We start from the raw sequence: 6264 nt of genomic DNA on the forward strand, positions 1-6264 counted from the left end.
CTCAGTTTATCTTGTTTGCTGTAACCTCACATCCTTTATATTTTTACAGCTGCATAGTAATTCCCGTAGTCTTACCTATTATATTTTGTGCTGTGTGTTGGGTAGAAATTTCACGCTATGGTTTATAGATTAAATTCACTCTAAGTGATTTTTTTTTTACGTGAGTTGTGTTTGGAGAGGGTGATCTGTGGCTGATGTGAGACCTACCACTGAAGCACACTGATGTTTCCCTCTGTTCGTGTATCCAACACAATAAAAGCTTGTACATAATCTAGGCTTCCTTCTTTGAGGGCTTTTGTAGCCTGACTGACCCACAGGAAATCCTTAAACCACTTCATTTTTAAAAAGGGTGAAGAGCAGATGCAGCATCATCTTCTCTATCTTGTGAACAGTTTTTATTTAAATAATGGAAGAAAAATTGAGGAGAGATGCATCCTGTGAGTCAGTCGGAGCGTTCAAGGGCTGTAGGGCATCCTGCACTGGTGGGCTGTGTGTCCACTGTCCCGTGAGCCCAAGGGCTGTGTTTGCAGGCTCTTGGGGAGAGAGGGGCAGCCTGGCACACACTGGAGAGTCTCAGGCCACCTAAGGGTGGAGGATTTTGTCCTCTGGCTTGCCTTGGAGTTAGCTTGCAGCCAGGGCTCGCAGCTGGGAAAGTGGTAAAGCAGGATGCGATGCCCTTTGTGCCGATTCTTGACGTGTGTAGCCAAAAATAGCCTGGTTGGCCAGGCTAAAAATCCCTGACTGACAAAATCCTGCTGGCTAGGAGAGAATGGCCGTATTGCCGAGCGTTTGTTCCGTTTTTCTGTTCCCCTCTCATCCCGTGGTGGCTGCTGAAGGGGGCAGGGGCAGGGCTGTGCTCTGGGTGCTGCTCACACGCTCCTCATGAGCACAGAGCTGGGGCCACAGCCCAGCCTGCCCTCACCAGTCCCAAGGGCCCCAAAGGGACAGGGCAAAGGCAAAGCAGCTTCTTCCCAGCATTTGGCTCTGGAAACTGTGTTAAAGACGTGCTGCCGTCGTGTCCAACCTACATCAGCCTTCGTTCAGCCAAAAATGAACGGGAGAGGCTGCAAAGTGTGAGCTGCTTTCAAGTGTGGTGTTAGGTCAGGCCCCAGGCCTCCTCCCAGGGGAAGTGAGAGTGGGGAGTAGGTCAGAGGGGGGAAGCAAAAAAGTAGGATGCAGTTAAGGAAAAACAACACGCAAAGGTCTTGTTCTGTGACACCAGGGAGAGGAAGAAGTTTGGGGATTTGGTCATGTGGAGATTTCCAAAGGAAATACCAGTTGTGTGGGACAGACTCACTCCTCTGACACAGCACACTGAATGCACATCGATGTATTGCTCCATGTGCTTTAAAAAAGGAACAGTTCTTCCCACCCAGGCTGCCCACCCACCTCTTCCTCTATGGCCTCCTGACAGCCATGACACAGCAATCATGCTAGGTGCAGTTCCAAACTCTGCTTACAGCTGTTTTGAAGCCATGTGCATTGTGTTCTCACATGGCTTTAGATGTGACAGGTAGCATAGCTGGGGAACTTGTTGAAAGATCCCCAAAGCACTTGTAATGAAGATAAGGAGGAGTGCACACGCAGGTTTTCATCATGTGCCAAGTGCTCCTCAGAGGCTATGATGACTCAGAGGAGGCATGTAACTTGCCTGAGATGCCATGGCTTGCTTGGCAGGGCAGGGGCTTGAGCCTCATCCATCAGACACAGGGACAGGAGGCTCACCAGGGCCGGCAAAAAGCCAAAACAACAGGGTTTCTGATCTGGTTTGAATGGGGCTTCTCGTGTTCATCCCATGGTTTAGCCCTGCATCCCCAGTTAGCAGCATATAAGGTAACTTCTAACATTAGCTGTCCTATTTACAGTGCAAGATCAATGTATTTGAAATCAGGGAAATGTTTTATGTCCTTGAATCTGGATCTTTGAGTCTTCCTAAATTGTTAATTCACCACAGTGCTTGTCAGCCAGATCTGAACTCTCATGTATGGGAACCTAGCTTGTATCTGGGTAGTGATTCTAAAATCTTGTCCCAGTTACTGTGTCCTCCTTTACTGTTGGTGTTACTAGCCTCTCATGGGCATTTTCAGTCGCCCTCTGGGGTGATGTGGTCTGGTCTGCTCTGTGAGTCTGTCATGGTGAATTGTACAGGAGCTTCTCTGCTTGGAAGAGGAAAGAGGAATTTTGTGGGGGGATGCTAGAGAATTGAGTATAGGAGTTGCTTTCTGTGACCACCAGATTGTGGAGTGAGCACATCACTAAAACTGTGCAATGTGCCCTCCCCCACATCCCAACTCTGTCAGCTGGTGTGGGCTTAGTCAATTAATCCCTTAATGAATGTGGCCAGAAGAGGGCTTTGAAGCACTGAAAAAGTCTGGGATGACTCTCAAATGAAAAACATAAGCCACAACATATTTGTCTTGGTGGTGGTTTGTTTTCTAACTCCTGCGTAGTTTGTGTTTTGAAAACAAACGTTGCAAATACCACTGAGGCTCTTTGACTTGAAGTTTGTTTGAGAGTGAAATCAATTGATAACATATATTTGATAACTCTTAGATTGAAGACTGTGCTTCAGAGGATTATATTTTCCTCCAAAATATTCTTTTAAATCTGATTATTTTTTCTTAAGCTACAAAAAAAATAAGAGGAGTAAACTAAGCTCTCAGTGGTCTGAGAGCAAGTCAGTGTTCTCTGAGTCAGCCATCCATTAAACATTTTGTCCCCTCCAATTTTTACCCTCCATTTCCCTGATCAGTTCTGAAAATGGACAAGTGCTTTTCACCCTTTGCCCTTGTGCTTGAGCCCTCTGAAGGCATGTTGTTTTTTGGTTCAGTTTGGGACAGAGTTGTCACTTTTCCCTCTGCAGGCTGTTTGCAACAACCAGGAGTATTTATATGACAAGGACTATTCCTCTGCTGTGGCATGGCAGCTCCCTCTGAAGGATTTCACAAAAGAACTTCCCGGTGGGACATGACTGTGGGAGTGCAGTAGGTGAGAGGCATGGCTCAAGGACCTGCAGTGAAAGAACCATGACAAATTAGAGGGTTTTTCCCCTCTCGCCATCCTGCAGTCAGTTCTTTCCACTCCTTCCTACCCTTTCGTTTTCCCTGGGCTGGGTGAGTCATGCTTTCCAGTCCTTCCTGCCCTCTTTTCTGAGTCAGCTTCTCTCAGGGAATTATTGCTTGCTCTTGACCAGGCAGCTATTTCTGTCTCTAGCTGTTTCTTCCTTCTAATGGTTTCATATCTTTCTGCTCCACATTTGTATTTTCCCCTAAATAATAATAACAATAATAATAATAATAATAATAATAATAATAATAACAATAATAATAATAATAATAATAATAGTTATTATTATTATCTTTTGCCCTTGCTCTGCTAAGTAAAATTAGAAAAAGAAAGTTACTTTACTGAAGAAAATGTCCTGTCTTAAAGATCCATTAAAAAATATCAGGTGCTCCAGTAACAAGCAGATGCTATAATTACTTTACATTGTTGTAAAATGTGTTCAGCATATGTGTATCTTCCAATCCCAGAAGTTTCATATCTGCTGGTTGAAATGTAGGTTCCCTACGTTAACACATTTCTTCCTGATTGTCCTGTTGCCCCTATCCTTGTGTGCAACAAACATTGTTACAAGTAGGTATTTTCACTTCTGGCTGGAGTCATGACTCCATCCCGCCCTGCCACATATCAACTGTGGCATTTTTACTCTTCCTGTCTTTCTTGTCAGACTTGGATTTTCCTTTTCTTTGCAGCAGGTACTCACCTCGTTGCACAGGAGAGTGGTGCCCAGGAGGGGGCTGACCTCCATCACATATTCAGCTGATAACAAACGTCCCCGGTGATTTTTGGAGTCAAAGCGCCTGAGCTGCCCTGACTCCAAAGCGGTGACACCTGGGAGAAAGGATGAGCTGGGTCAGGTGCTCCAGGTGCTGCTCCTACTGCCTGTGCTGTTGGGCCATCTGTGCCTCCTTGGGCCTGCAGCCTCCCCTCTTTGCAAAGAGAGATCTCGATACCTTGTGAGGCCACTCAGAAGCCCCTCAGGTCCCCAGAGGCTGCAGGTTTTGCTTGACAGCTGCTGTGGGAGAGGGCAGGACAAGTGTCATAAATGCCAATACAATATTCCAATTAAAATAATAATTTGGTTTATTAACAAAAGATCGAATTTACAGAATTTCAGTAAACTCACCAACAGCGGAGACACTTGACAGTCTTTTTCCCGGGAAATGCCAAGGGTGAACCGTGAGACACAAACCTGGCCGTCTGCTGCCTCCCCTTCGGTTCACAAATTTGCCCAGTTCGGGGCTTGATTTTTATACACTTTATTCTGCCCTTGGCAATATTTCCTCATTTTCCCCTTTGTTTCCCGGCTAGCTATTCAAATCCAAGGGTGTCTCTGACCAGGCTGGAAAGAGTTCTTTCTCTCAGTGCATATCTTAATGTCCAGTTTCTGTAGATCCTCATGGCTGATGAATGGTCGAGATATGGATGATGATGCTTGATGCCCGGTGAGGGTGTAGTCTGGTGCTGTTGATGTTTCTGCTGCCTTATCTTGATGGGTCTCCTCCCGGTGCTCGAGGAGACTGCTGGTTTTCCCATAAACTTTTTGTCTATTTCTGAATGTGAGTTTCTGGGGTGGTGCCTGCCTTTTCATAATTTGGTTTAACAAAATGTTACAGGGTGTCCTGAAACTTATATTTTCATACAATACACACATATGCTATAAACACCAGGACAATTTATTTCCAAATTCAATAATTTGGTTTATTAAAAATTCAAATCACAATATTTGGATAGGAATCAAATCACAGAATTTTAGGCAGCAAAACCCCCACAAACAGCGATACCTACTTGACAGAGTTTTTACTGGGAAAATAGCCAAGGGTGACCTCTGAGACACAGATCCTGGCAGTCTACTGTCTCTAGCTGGGTACACCAAATTGCCATGTTCGAGGCTTGGTTTTTATACTCTTTATTCTGCCTCTGGCAATATTTCCCCATATTTCCCTTTGTTTCTTGGTTAGCTATTCAAACCCAAATTCGTCTCCGGTCGGATTGAAAAGAGCTCCCCTCCCAAGTCCATGTGTTAATGTTCAGTTTCTATGGATCCTTATAGTTGATGAATGTTCGAGATATGGGTGATATTGCTTGATGGTCTGTGAAGGTGCTCCCGAGGTGTGAGTTGCTGATACCGGCTCATCTCAACAGGTCCCCTCCCAATACTTGAGAAGGCTGCAAAGCCTTTTGTTCCCTTCTGAATGGAGAAACCTCCTAAAACATAGACTTTTACCTGATATAAATTTATACAGCTTTATAATTTTCCCATTTACCATAAGAACATGAATTAATCATCTCACGTTTTTCACACATATATACAGTTTTATAGTTTTCAATAAATTTCATTAACTATAAGAACATGTATTAACATACTCCATTTTTCACAACAAGGGTCCGGATGAGGCACTGCTCTGACACACATTAGGCAAGACTGAGGGCACCACGGGCCTTCAGTGAGCAAATAGCAGCCTGAGCTGGAACAAACCATCCTGATTTCAAAGAGAAGTATCGAGCCCATCACGAGCATCAGTGGAACATGTTCCAGTGATATAATACATCTGCGAACAGGAAGATGGAGCCCACGCAGCGTTTCCTGCCTGCAGGGGGAAGGTTTTGAATTTATCCCCTTTGGGGTGGAGATGTTCTCTCCTACCTTTCTTCTGCAGCTTGCTGGGGCAGGGCAAGGGTGGGGGTAAAGTCTGAGGATGTTCTGTTTGCTTTTAACATATATGTTCCAGTGCAGGAGGCACAATGGGCAGGGGGAGCAGTGGCCCAGTGCTTTTGCCTTGTTGGTGCCAGCTGCTGGAAATTTTATCAGTTAGCTGCATTTGGGAAGGGGCAACACAGGGCACTGAAAGTGAGAGGTGTTTGCTCAGGAAGGATGTGGGTGTCCTGTCCTTGCTCACCATGTTTGATATGCATGGTGAATCCTTGCCAATGCAAGAAAAGGGAATATGATTCAGATGGATCTACTCACATTTTAGGAAAATCCAGGACACTTTTATACTGAAGGTTATTTTTATCTGCTAGAGCAGGGGACTATTTCACAGTTGATACATTTGTGACAAATGGGACTACCTTTTTATGTGTGTGGTGGGGTTTTTTTGTGTTTTTTTGGTTTTGTTTGTTTGTTTTGTTTTGTTTTGTTTTGTTTTGTTTTTTACACAGATCCCCCTTCCCACTTTCACCAGGCTCCTGGCTGTATGG

This window comes from Prinia subflava, chromosome 3, assembly GCF_021018805.1.
Source record: "Prinia subflava isolate CZ2003 ecotype Zambia chromosome 3, Cam_Psub_1.2, whole genome shotgun sequence".
NCBI classification, from domain to species: Eukaryota; Metazoa; Chordata; class Aves; order Passeriformes; family Cisticolidae; genus Prinia; species Prinia subflava.